Below are 15043 nucleotides of genomic sequence, written 5' to 3'. Positions count from 1 at the left end.
ACTGAAAATTTTTCTGTGCAAATCAGGATATCTTGATTATTTATTTTATTATATTTATTTTTTGTTTATTTAATTATTTAATATAAATAATTTTATTGTATTTTTGTCTTAGTATATTTTATAGAATTGATTTTTTAAATTATAGTTTATTGGTAATGTAAGTGTTTTATGAAATATTATTTTAAATTTTTTAAAGTAGATTTTATTTATTGTAGCTTTTGTATCAGGGTTTATCAAAATTTTAGTATTTATTTTACTTGTCTCGATTTGGGTTGATTTATAAATAATTTATAGTTAATGTATCATAATTATTATTAAATTATTTATAGAAATGAGATGTTAATCGTATCCCAAGATATCTAGTTTCTTAAGAAAAAATTTAATTTTTTAAAGTTATTTGTTTTTATTTAATTTTTTAAGTAAAAATATTAACTTATTTATTCTTTAAGGGAAAAGCTTTGAAGTTAATAACCTATAATTTATTTTATAGAAATATAATAGTAAGCTTTAAACCAGCTATCTTTAAGATTACGTTTTAGTTCATTATTTTTTATTTTGATTTTATAAATATTTTAGGTTTTTTATTAAGATTATTAATTTAATTTTAAAATTTTTGTAATAATGATAGAATTAGTATATTTATTTGTATGAAATTTTTACCTTGTGAACTTATTATAAGGAACTAGGCAAAATTGATTTCCGCCTGTTTATCAAAAACATGTCCTCTTGTTTATATTTTGAGGTCTGGCCTGCTCACTGAGCGTATTTTTAAAGAGCCGCGGTATTTTGACCGTGCAAAGGTAGCATAATCATTAGTCTCTTAATTAGTGGCTGGAATGAATGGTTTGACGAGAAATCAACTGTCTCTTAATAAATTTTTGAATTTAACTTTTGAGTCAAAAGGCTTAAATTCTTCTTTAGGACGAGAAGACCCTATAGAGCTTGACATTTTACTTTTATATAGTTTTTTGTTTGTCTTTCTATATTTAATGATGATGTTTTGTTGGGGTGACATGAAGAATAGATAAACTCTTCATTATTATATCATTTATTTATGTTTGTTATTTTGATCCATAATTTATGATCATAAGATTAAGTTACCTTAGGGATAACAGCGTAATTGTTTTTGAGAGCTCATATCGACAAAGCAGATTGCGACCTCGATGTTGGATTAAGAAAAATTTTGGGTGCAGGAGCCCAATGATTAGGTCTGTTCGACCTTTAAATTCTTACATGATCTGAGTTCAGACCGGCGTGAGCCAGGTCGGTTTCTATCCTAAGATTGTTAATCCATATTAGTACGAAAGGACCATATGGTTAAAATATTTTTTGTTATATTGATTAATATTAATTTATTTACTATTTTGACAGATTAATGTGTTGAATTTAGAATTCATTTATGTAGATTTTTTCTACAAATAGTATTGATACTTTATGATTTATTTATATTTATTTTGAATTTTCTTTTATTGGTTATTTGTGTTTTAATTAGTGTTGCCTTTTTAACTTTATTAGAGCGTAAGGTTTTAGGTTATATTCAGATTTGAAAGGGTCCAAATAAGGTAGGTTTTGTTGGAATTCCTCAGCCATTTAGAGATGCTATTAAGTTAATTTGTAAGGAGCAGCCAATTCCTATTATATCTAATTACCTACTTTATTATTTTTCCCCTGTTTTTAATTTAATGATTTCTTTAGCCTTTTGAGTAATTTTTCCTTATTTAACTTATATGTGTTCTTTTTCTTATGGATTTTTATTTTTTTTATGTTGTACTAGATTAGGTGTTTATACTGTTATAATTGCTGGTTGATCTTCTAATTCAAATTATTCATTATTAGGTTCTCTTCGTTCTGTTGCTCAAACAATTTCTTATGAAGTTAGTTTAGCTTTAATTTTATTGTCTTTAATTATTTTAATTGGTAGTTTTAATATGTTTGATTTTATAAACTATCAGCTTTATTGTTGATTTATTATTATTTCTTTTCCTTTAGCTTTAGCTTGTTTTGCTTCTTGCTTAGCTGAAACTAATCGTACTCCTTTTGATTTTGCTGAAGGGGAATCTGAGTTAGTTTCAGGATTTAATATTGAGTATGGTGCGGGTGGTTTTACTTTAATTTTTTTAGCTGAATATACTAGAATTGTCTTCATAAGAATGTTATTGGCTTTAATTTTTTTGGGCGGTGATTTTTATTCTTTTATATTTTTTATTAAGCTTGCTATTATATCTTTTGGTTTTATTTGGGTTCGTGGAACATTACCACGGTTCCGTTATGATAAATTAATGTACTTAGCTTGAAAAAGTTTTTTACCTTTATCTTTGAATTTTTTTATTTTCTTTGTTGGTTTAAAGATTTTATTTATCTCATTTGTTTAGTGAAATTTTTTGAGAAAAGTTAATAGAAGAGTTAAACTTCTAATTTTATGTTTTCAAAACATATGCTTTTCCTAAGCTAATTAACTTTATTCCTTAATTAATTTATCTCATGCATTTGCGACATGGACATTAATTAAGAAATATGTGAAGTAAATAATTGTTAAGATTTGACCTGTTATAATATAAGGTTCTTCAACAGGTCGTTTACCAATTCACATTAGTAAGCATACAACAACTACTATAATTCAGAATAAAATTTGATTAATAGGGTAAAATTGAATGCCTCGGAATGGTGTTTTATTATAAAATGGTAAAATTATTAAGATTCTAATTGATAAAAATAATGCAATAACACCTCCTAACTTATTAGGGATAGATCGTAGAATTGCATATGCAAATAGGAAATATCATTCTGGTTGAATGTGAACTGGTGTTACTAATGGGTTGGCAGGTACAAAGTTATCTGGATCTCCTAATAGGTAAGGATTAATTAAACATAGTATAATTAATAATGATGTTATTATTACAAATGTAATAGAATCCTTAAAGGTAAAGTATGGATGGAATGGAATTTTTTCAATATCTCCATTTAGTCCAAGAGGATTATTAGATCCTGTTTGGTGAAGAAAAAATAAATGAATTGCTGCTATAGCAGCAATAATAAATGGTAATACAAAATGGAATGTGAAGAATCGATTTAATGTTGCATTATCAACAGCGAATCCTCCTCATACTCATTGGACTAAATCTGTTCCTAAGTATGGGATTGCTGATAATAAATTAGTAATTACTGTTGCACCTCAAAAAGATATTTGGCCTCCTATAAATGCAGTTGCTATAACTAAAAATAAAATCACTGTACCAATTATTCAGGTATGTATATATATATATAAGATCCATAGTAAATTCCCCGTCCTACATGTAAGTAAATACAAATAAAAAATATAGATGCTCCATTTGCGTGTAAGGTTCGGATAATTCAACCATTATTTACGTCTCGGCAGATGTGTACTACACTACTGAATGCTATTTCAATATTTGATGTATAATGTATAGCTAAAAATAGTCCAGTTACGATTTGAATTACCAAACATAACCCTAATAGGGATCCAAAATTTCATCAAAATGAAATATTTGTTGGGGCAGGTAAGTCAATTAAAGAGTTATTAATAATTTTAATTAAAGGATGTCTTAATCGTAAGGGTTTATTCATTAGTAATTATCTTATTTTACGAATAGGTCCCTGATTAATATTGGTGATTTTAACAACTGCTAGTAGTGCTAAAAATAAATAAATTATTATTATTATTGTAATAATGAATGTTGGTCTATTATATAATTTTTCTAAAGATATTGTTATTTCTTGATAATTGATTGAATTATCAATATTTATAGTTTCGGTGTTTTTGAAAAAGTCTATAAATATAGATAAATCTAGAATAATTAATATTAATATGATAAATACTCACATTATTAATGTAATAATTATAGTGATTGATTTAGGCTGAAATATTTCGTTTGATGCAATTCTTGTAATGTAAATAAATAATACTAGTATACCACCAAGAAATGTTAAAAATAAAATATATGATAATCAATATCTTTCTATTATTGTTCCTGTTATTAATCCAACTAGGAAGGTTTGAAGGATAATAAAAAGCATTATTGATATTGGGTGTCTTAATTTAATAAAATTAATATTTATTACATTTGATAATGATATAATTATTATTTTGACCATTTCAGGGGTTAGTTTATTTAAAATACCGGTTTTGGGGAGCTTTGGAAGCTTTTCCACCTCTGAAGTTTTAAAAGTGGGGGCTGGACTTATTTCCGGTTTACAAGACCGGCGTTTTTTTTAAACTATTAAAACTAATGTTTATATTCTCTATTTTTACTTCTTTATTGATTTATTTTGCTGGTGTTTATGTTTTTTCTTCTAAACGTAAACATTTATTAATGGTTCTTTTGAGATTAGAATATATTGTTCTTTCTTTATTTATGTTAGTTATTGTTTTTCTTATTGAGTTTGATTATGATTATTTTTTTCCTGTTATTTTTTTAGTTTTTTCTGTTTGTGAGGGTGCTTTAGGTCTTTCTATTTTAGTTTCAATAATTCGTTCTCATGGTAATGATTTTTTTAATTCTTTTGGTTTATCTTTATGTTAAAGTATTTATTTATAACTATTTTTTTGATCCCTCTTTGTTTATTAAATAATTGTTGATGGTTGGTTCATTCTTTAATGTTTCTGTCGGGTTTTGTTTTTATAATTTGTGTTTATTCATATGCTGATTTGAATATAATTAGATATTATTTTGGTATTGATTATTTTTCTTTTAGTTTAATTTTACTTAGTTTTTGGATTTGTTCTTTAATAATCACTGCTAGAGGTTCAGTTTATTTAAGTTCATATCATTCTAATTTTTTTGTTTTTATGGTTTTGATTTTAATAATTATGCTTTATTGTTCATTTGCTAGATTAAGTCTTCTTTCTTTTTATATTTTTTTTGAGGCTAGATTAGTTCCTACTTTACTTTTAATTTTGGGTTGGGGTTATCAACCTGAGCGTTTGCAGGCTGGTGTTTATTTAATTTTTTATACTTTGGTTGCTAGATTACCTTTATTATTAGTTTTATTTAAGGTTTATGATTTTTCTAATACTTTATATTTTCCTTTATTGGTTGATTTTGGTTCTTATTATTTTATGTTTTATGTATTTATAATTTTGGCTTTTTTAGTTAAGATACCTATGTTTTTGGTTCATTTATGACTTCCTAAGGCTCATGTAGAGGCCCCTATTTCAGGTAGAATAATTCTTGCTGGTGTTTTATTAAAGTTAGGTGGTTATGGTATTTTTCGTGTTATAAAGGTTATTTCTTATTTGGGTTTAAAGTTTAATTATTTTTGATTGTCTTTAGGTTTATCTGGGGGTGTTATTGTAAGATTTATTTGTTTTCGTCAGGTTGATTTAAAGTCTTTAATTGCATATTCTTCTGTTGCTCATATAAGAATGGTTATTGGTGGATTGATGACTATGAATTGATGAGGTTGTGTAGGTTCTCTTTCTCTAATGGTTGGTCATGGTTTATGTTCTTCTGGTTTATTTTGTTTATCTAATATTATTTATGAACGTTTAGGTAGACGAAGATTATTAATTAACAAGGGTATAATTAATTTGATGCCAAGAATGGCTTTATGATGATTTCTTTTAAGATCATCAAATATGGCTGCTCCTCCTTCTTTAAATTTGGTAGGTGAAATTAGATTATTAAATAGAATTATATCTTGATCTTCTTTTAGATTCTTTGCTTTGATTTTTTTATCTTTTTTTAGAGCTGTTTATACTTTGTATATATATTCTTATTCTCAGCATGGGAATTATTATTCTGGTGTTTATACTTATTCTCTTGGTTATTTTCGTGAATATCATCTTTTACTTTTACATTGATTGCCTTTAAATATTCTCTGTTTAAAGGGTGAATATTTCTTTGTTTAGTTTGCTTAAGTATTTTAATTAAAAATATTGTTTTGTGGAATCAATGATATGAAGTTTTTCATCTTAGGCCGTGAATTTATTTTCTATTTGTTCTTTGAGTTTTTTTCTTTGTTTATTTCGAGAACTATAATTTTTATTTTAGGTATTTATTATTTAATAATTGATTATAGAGTTTTTGTTGAGTGAGAGCTTTTCAATTTAAGTGGTTCTATAGTTGTTATAACTTTAATTTTGGATTGAATATCTCTTATTTTTATATCTTTTGTTATATATATTTCTTCTTTGGTTATTTATTATAGAGAGGATTATATATCTGGTGAAAAGAATATAAATCGTTTTATTATTATTGTTTTAATATTTATTCTTTCTATAGGTTTTTTAATTATTAGTCCTAATTTAATTAGAATTTTATTAGGTTGAGATGGTTTAGGTTTAGTTTCTTATTGTTTAGTTATTTATTATCAAAATGTAAAATCTTATAGTGCTGGTATATTAACTGCACTTTCTAATCGTATTGGTGATGTTGCTATTTTAATTTCTATTGCATGAATGTTAAATTTTGGTGGTTGAAATTATATTTATTATTATGATTTTATTTCTAATTCTTTTGAAATAAAGCTCATTACTATATTAATTGTTTTAGCAGCTATAACTAAGAGAGCTCAGATTCCTTTCTCTTCATGACTTCCTGCTGCTATTGCAGCTCCTACTCCTGTTTCTGCTTTAGTTCATTCTTCTACTCTTGTTACTGCTGGTGTTTATTTATTAATTCGTTTTAGACCAATATTGGATACTTATAATTGTGGTTGATTTTTACTTTTAATTGGTTGTATAACTATATTTATGGCTGGATTGGGCGCTAATTTTGAGTTTGATTTAAAGAAGATTATTGCTCTTTCTACTTTAAGACAACTTGGTTTAATAATAAGAATTTTGGCTATAGGTTATCCAAAGCTTGCATTTTTTCATTAATTGGCTCATGCTTTATTTAAGGCATTATTATTTATATGTGCAGGTTCAATAATTCATAATTTGAAGGATTCTCAGGATATTCGTTTTATAGGATCAATTGTTAATTTCATACCTTTAACTTCAGTTTGTTTTAATGTTTCTAGTTTATCTTTGTGTGGAATACCTTTTTTAGCGGGATTTTATTCAAAGGATTTAATTCTTGAGATGGTTTGTTTAAGATGAATTAATTGTTTAATTTTTTCTTTATTTTTTTTCTACTGGTTTAACTGCTTCTTATTCTTTTCGTTTGTTTTATTATTCAATATCTGGTGATAATAATTTTTATTCTAGATTTTCTTTTGATGATAAGGGTTATTATATTTCATTTGGAATAATTGGTCTATTGTTTGTTGCTGTTTTTGGTGGTAGTCTTTTATCTTGATTAATTTTTCCTATTCCTCATGTGATTGCTTTACCTTATTATTTAAAGTTTTTAACTATTACAGTTGTTATTTTAGGTGCTTATTTAGGTTATCTTATTTCTAATTTTGATTTTTCTCATAATTTATTTTCTGTAAGTATACTTTCTTTTGTTAGATTTGCTGGTTCTATATGATTTATACCTTTTCTTTCAACTAAGTTTATTAGATATATTCCTTTAAAAATAGGTTATTATTCATCTAAGTCATTTGATTATGGTTGAGGTGAATTACTTGGTGGTCAAGGTTTATATAGATTATTTATTTATTTAATTGGTTATATTCAAGGTTGATATGATTCTAATTTCAAGATTTATCTTTTAACTTTTATTTTTTGAATATTTATTTTGGTAATATTGTTTTTCGTTTACTTAAATAGCTTATAATTAGAGCGTGACACTGAAGATGTTAAGGAAGTATTTTTACTTTTAAGTATTTATAAATATAGATATATTATTTTTACAGTGAAAATGTAATGTTTTATTTAAACTATATAAATTTTAGAAATGTTAACGGAGTTTAACCGCTAATATAAAAAGTTAGCAGCTTTCATATTGGCTTTACATTTCCTTAATTGGAACTATTATAGTTCAATTATATTATTAACAGTAATACGTCTCTTTTTGGCTTCAATTAATAAGAATAAGGGTAGTACATACCAATCTTCCAGGTCGAAACTGACTGCAATATTTCGCTTCTTATTCTATTTAAGGTTGATTGATAATATCAATACTTTTTGAATGCAACCCAAATGTTATATTTAACTACAACCCTTTATTCTGCTCATTGTAATGCTCCTTGGTTTCATTCATGGTATAGTCCTCCTAATAGAACTAGAATAAAAAATATTGTTGATACTGTTCAGATTATAATGTCTGAAGTTTTAAAAATAATTACAATTGGTAGAATTAGTGCAATTTCTACATCAAAAATTAAAAAGATTACTGCGATTAGGAAGAATCATATTGAGAATGGTATTCGTGCTGATCTTTTTGGATCAAACCCACATTCAAATGGTGATCTTTTTTCTCGATCATTAATTAATTTTTTTGATAGTGTTGTTGCCAGGATTATAACAATTATTGGAATAATAAATCTAATGAAAACTCTTGTTGATAGAATTAGAATTGTTTTTCTTGATTTATATCAAGCTTTCTGATTGGAAGTCAAATGTACTATTTATACTAGAAAAACAATTATCTACCTCATCAATAAATAGAGATATATAAGAATAATCATACTACGTCTACGAAGTGTCAGTATCATGCTGCTGCTTCAAATCCAAAGTGATGTCTTGGTGAAAATTGATTTATTGAGTGTCGAAGTAGACATGTTGATAAAAAGATTGTTCCAATAATTACGTGTAAACCATGGAATCCTGTTGCAACAAAGAATGTTGATCCATAAACTGCATCTGCAATGGTAAAAGGTGCTTCTCAATATTCATATGCTTGAAGTATTGTAAAGTATAGTCCTAATAACACTGTGAAGAATAATCCTTGTAGTGCTTGAGTATGATTAGATTCCATTAAACTATGATGTGCTCATGTTACTGTTACTCCTGATGCTAAAAGAATAGCTGTATTAAGTAATGGAATTTGTATAGGGTTAAAGGGTTGAATTCCTATTGAAGGTCATAGTATTCCTAGTTCAATTGTTGGTGCTAATCTTCTTCTAAAGAATGCTCAAAAAAAAGAAACGAAAAATAATACCTCTGATGCAATAAATAAAATTATTCCTCATCGTAATCCAATTGATACAAATCCTGTATGTAATCCTTGATATGTTCCTTCTCGTACTACATCTCATCATCATTGAATTATAGTTAGTAGGGTAAATCCAAATCCAATTATGAATAAGTTAATATTAAATAGGTGGAATCATTTTGCTAGTCCTGATACTAGGACTATTGCTCCAATTGCTCCTGTTAATGGTCAAGGTCTATAGTCTACTAAGTGGAATGGGTGGTTTGAGTGAGTTGTTAACATAGGTTTAATATACTTCTCTAGAATATAGAGTTCTTAGAATTGAGAAAACATAGGCTTGAATTATTGCTACTGCTGATTCTAGAATTAATAGAAGTATTTGTCCAATAATTAGTAATGAGATTAAGTTTATTGCTATAGATGGTCCTGTGTTTCCTAATAAGGTTAATAATAAGTGTCCTGCAATTATATTTGCTGCCAACCGTACTGCTAATGTACCTGGTCGAATAACATTACTAATTGTTTCAATTAGTACTATAAATGATATTAATGCAGGCGGTGTACCTTGTGGTACAAGGTGTGTAAATATATGATTAGTATGGTTAATTCATCCAAATAATATAAATCTTAGCCATATAGGTAGGGCAATTGCAAATGTTAATGCTAAATGTCTTGTTCTAGTAAAAATATAAGGGAATAATCCTATGAAATAGTTAAATAATATTATAATAAAAATTGAGATGAAAATGAATGTTGTTCCATTAAATGATTTTGGTCCAAGAAGTGTTTTAAATTCATTAGGTAAGGTTAAATTTAGTTTATTTCAGATAATGTTAATTCGTGATGGTGTAAGTCAAAATAGTGATGGGATTAATAATAGTCCTAGAAATGTTCTAGTTCAATTTAATGATAAATTAAAGATGTTAGTTGATGGGTCAAATGTTGAGAATAGATTTGTTATCATTTTCAATTTAAGTTTTTTATTTCAATTGTTCCTTTTTCTGCTCTTTTAATAAGGTTAGGTTTAAATGAGAAGAAGTTTATTTGATTAAACAAGATTAATGTAGCTGAAAATATAATGAATAGTGAGAATCATATAAGAGGGGATATTTGAGGGATTTGGATATAATTTCCCCATCAGAAGTAGTCGTTAATTTACTATAATTTGGTTTAAGAGACCATTACTTACTTTCAGTCATCTGATGAATTTCAAGGTGTACTAATTTTTTTTAGTTACTTTAGATTGACACTCTAATGTTATTTATTTCAACTAACTCCTTAAATTATCTTAGATAATCACTTAATAAATAAATTTACTGAAGTTCTTTCAATTACAATTGGTATAAATCTGTGGTTTGCTCCACAGATTTCTGAGCATTGTCCAAAGAATAATCCAGGTCGATTTATTGTGAATGTTCCTTGATTTAACCGACCTGGCGTTGCATCAATTTTAACCCCTAATGCAGGAACTGCTCATGAGTGTAGAACATCTGATGCTCTTGTTAATACTCGTACTTCTGTATTTATTGGTAGGATTGTTCGGTTATCTACATCTAGTAGTCGGAATCCATCATTTTCTAGGTCTTGTTCTGGTGTTATATAAGTGTCAAATTCTACGTCTATGAAGTCTGAATATTCATATCTTCAATATCATTGTCGTCCAATGGTTTTAATTGTAATTATTGCATCTACTGAATCATCAAGTAAATATAATAGTCGTAATGATGGAAGGGCAATAAAAATTAATGTAATTGCTGGTAAAGCTGTTCAGATTGTTTCAATTAAATGTCCATGAAGTATATTACGGTTAGTATAGGCAATAAATAATATACAACTTAGGGCATAACCTACAATTACTGTAATTAATAATAATATGACCATAGTATTATCATGAAAGAATGATAATTGCTCCATTAATGGTGAAGCTCCATCTTGAAGAGATAAATTTGATCATGTTGCCATTAATAAATATTTTCTAATAAAAGGTCAAACCTTTATTTGTAGAGCTTAAATCTACTGCACTAATCTGCCATATTAGAATCTAGAGATTAATGGTAATTCTGAGTAACTATGTTCTGCAGGAGGGTTATTTTGTAGTCATTCTGTTGATCTTCTTATGTTAGCTCTAAATATAATTGCTCGGTTTGTAATCATTCTTTCTCATATAATTACAATGAATATAATGATTCCTACAATAGAAATTGTAGACCCAATTCTTGATACTACGTTTCATGATGTATATGCGTCTGGGTAGTCAGAGTATCGTCAAGGTATTCCTGCTAATCCTAGGAAGTGTTGAGGAAAGAATGTTAAATTTACTCCAATGAATATAATTGTAAATTGGATTTTTAATCATGTATTATTTATAGTTAATCCTGTAAATAGTGGATATCATTGAATGACACCTCCTATAATTGCAAATACTGCTCCTATAGATAATACATAATGAAAGTGGGCTACTACATAATATGTATCATGTAATACAATATCAAGTGATGAATTTGCTAATACTAATCCTGTTAATCCAGCAATTGTAAATAGGAAAATAAATCCTAGAGCTCATAATAATGGTGGATTGAACTTGAATTTAGTTCCATATAATGTAGCTAATCATCTAAATACCTTAATTCCTGTAGGTACAGCAATAATTATTGTTGCTGATGTAAAATATGCTCGTGTGTCAACATCCATTCCTACTGTAAATATATGATGTGCTCATACAATAAATCCTATTAGTCCAATTGATAGTATAGCACAAATTATACCTAATGTTCCAAATGATTCAATTTTTCCTCTTTCTTGACATACAATATGTGAAATAATTCCGAACCCTGGTAGAATTAAAATATAAACTTCTGGGTGTCCAAAGAATCAAAATAGATGTTGATATAGAATTGGGTCACCCCCTCCTGCAGGGTCAAAGAATGATGTATTTAAATTTCGATCTGTTAATAATATAGTAATAGCTCCTGCTAAAACTGGAAGTGAAAGAAGGAGAAGTAATGCTGTAATAGCTACAGATCATACAAATAAAGGTGTTTGATCTAAAGTTATACTTTCTGATCGTATATTAATTGCTGTTGTAATGAAATTCACTGCACCAAGAATAGATGATACACCTGCTAAGTGCAGTGAAAAAATAGCTAGATCTACAGATGCACCCCCGTGTGCAATAGCTCCTGCTAGAGGAGGGTAAACTGTTCATCCTGTACCAGCACCATTATCTACTATAGAAGATGTAAGAAGAAGGGTTAGTGAAGGTGGTAGTAATCAAAAACTTATATTATTTATTCGTGGAAATGCTATATCTGGTGCACCAATTATTAGTGGAACAAGTCAATTACCAAATCCACCAATTATAATAGGTATATAAATGGTATATAATTATAATTTGTATCAATTGGATTACGATTATTTATTAGTGAAAAGAAAGATTAAATAAGAAAGAATATAATACATTTATTGCTATACATGTTCCATATTAATCTTTAATTATATATAATAGAGAAGTTGTTGTGGTCATACATAGGGGCGTTTCTGTTTTTTTTGTTAATGTTTGTGGTTTTTTTCTTTTTTTTTCTTTAAATATTTGAATCTTTTATTTTTTCCTGAATTAATAGATTTAAAATTTTCTTATTTTTTATTTTTAAAAGTTTTATTCTTGCTTGTTTATTCACTTTTTCTTTGTATTATATGTAGGTTTTGTTAGACTAAATGTTCTTTTTGCATTAATTTGATTTAATTATCAAGTGATTTTGGATTTAGCAATTGATTTAGTATCGGCATAATTCGTGCCAGCAGCCGCGGTTATACGATTGATACAAGTGAATATTATTGGTTAAAACAGTTGTTTATATTATTAGGGTTGAAATATACATTTGTAAGGTGAAATGTTAAAATTTATTTGTGGCCCTTTTTATGAATCTGTGAAATTTAAATAATAAACTAGGATTAGATACCCTATTATTTTAAATGTAAATTATATTTACCAGGGTACTATTAGTTAAGGTCTTTAAACACAAAGAATTTGGCGGAATCTCATTCCATTCAGAGGAACCTACCCCATGATTGATAAAACACGATTTACTCTACTTAATTTATTTGTTTGTATATCTCCGTTATCAGAGAATCTTTTTAGAGTTATAATTCTCAAGATTTATAATTATAAAATATTTCAGGTCAAGGTGCAGCTTATAGTTAAGAGGAGGTGGGTTACAATAGATTTTTGTTTATAACGGATTTGATAGTGAAATACTGTTAATGAAGGTGGATTTGATAGTAATTTAATTTATTTAATTTAACTGATATTGGCTCTGAGATGTGTACACATCGCCCGTCGCTCTCATTATTGATTATTCTATTTTATTTTAAAGTAGCTTCAATTTAGATGAGATAAGTCATAACATAGTAGATGTACTGGAAAGTGTATCTAGGAAGAGTTTCAAGATATAACTTATTAGTAAAGTGTTTCATTTACACTGAAAATTTTTCTGTGCAAATCAGGATATCTTGATTATTTATTTTATTATATTTATTTTTTGTTTATTTAATTATTTAATATAAATAATTTTATTGTATTTTTGTCTTAGTATATTTTATAGAATTGATTTTTTAAATTATAGTTTATTGGTAATGTAAGTGTTTTATGAAATATTATTTTAAATTTTTTTAAGTAGATTTTATTTATTGTACCTTTTGTATCAGGGTTTATCAAAATTTTAGTATTTATTTTACTTGTCTCGATTTGGGTTGATTTATAAATAATTTATAGTTAATGTATCATAATTATTATTAAATTATTTATAGAAATGAGATGTTAATCGTTTCCCAAGATATCTAGTTTCTTAAGAAAAAATTTAATTTTTTAAAGTTATTTGTTTTTATTTAATTTTTTAAGTAAAAATATTAACTTATTTATTCTTTAAGGGATAAGCTTTGAAGTTAATAACCTATAATTTATTTTATAGAAATATAATAGTAAGCTTTAAACCAGCTATCTTTAAGATTACGTTTTAGTTCATTATTTTTTATTTTGATTTTATAAATATTTTAGGTTTTTTATTAAGATTATTAATTTAATTTTAAAATTATTGTAATAATGATAGAATTAGTATATTTATTTGTATGAAATTTTTACCTTGTGAACTTATTATAAGGAACTAGGCAAAATTGATTTCCGCCTGTTTATCAAAAACATGTCCTCTTGTTTATATTTTGAGGTCTGGCCTGCTCACTGAGCGTATTTTTAAAGAGCCGCAGTATTTTGACCGTGCAAAGGTAGCATAATCATTAGTCTCTTAATTAGTGGCTGGAATGAATGGCTTGACGTGAAATCAACTGTCTCTTAATAAATTTTTGAATTTAACTTTTGAGTCAAAAGGCTTAAATTCTTCTTTAGGACGAGAAGACCCTATAGAGCTTGACATTTTACTTTTATATAGTTTTTTGTTTGTCTTTCTATATTTAATGATGATGTTTTGTTGGGGTGACATGAAGAATAGATAAACTCTTCATTATTATATCATTTATTTATGTTTGTTATTTTGATCCATAATTTATGATCATAAGATTAAGTTACCTTAGGGATAACAGCGTAATTGTTTTTGAGAGCTCATATCGACAAAGCAGATTGCGACCTCGATGTTGGATTAAGAAAAATTTTGGGTGCAGGAGCCCAATGATTAGGTCTGTTCGACCTTTAAATTCTTACATGATCTGAGTTCAGACCGGCGTGAGCCAGGTCGGTTTCTATCCTAAGATTGTTAATCCATATTAGTACGAAAGGACCATATGGTTAAAATATTTTTTGTTATATTGATTAATATTAATTTATTTACTATTTTGACAGATTAATGTGTTGAATTTAGAATTCATTTATGTAGATTTTTTCTACAAATAGTATTGATACTTTATGATTTATTTATATTTATTTTGAATTTTCTTTTATTGGTTATTTGTGTTTTAATTAGTGTTGCCTTTTTAACTTTATTAGAGCGTAAGGTTTTAGGTTATATTCAGATTCGAAAGGGTCCAAATAA

At 26.8% G+C, this 15043-nt stretch overlaps 1 long non-coding RNA gene across 1 annotated transcript; it reads left to right on the top strand.

Annotated features, from left to right (window-relative positions):
- The first annotated feature begins 61 nt into the window (after nt 1-61).
- Nucleotides 62-14841, top strand: LOC126336225 (uncharacterized). The gene is made up of 2 exons (XR_007564923.1): nt 62-800; nt 14283-14841. It is a non-coding gene; the product is annotated as an uncharacterized LOC126336225 (long non-coding RNA).
- Nucleotides 14842-15043: the final 202 nt, after the last annotated feature.

The sequence above is a fragment of the Schistocerca gregaria genome, chromosome 2 (assembly GCF_023897955.1).
Source record: "Schistocerca gregaria isolate iqSchGreg1 chromosome 2, iqSchGreg1.2, whole genome shotgun sequence".
In the NCBI taxonomy this organism is placed as follows: domain Eukaryota; kingdom Metazoa; phylum Arthropoda; class Insecta; order Orthoptera; family Acrididae; genus Schistocerca; species Schistocerca gregaria.
Note: the sequence above shows the minus strand (reverse complement) of the source record. Positions and strands in the feature narration are given on the sequence as shown.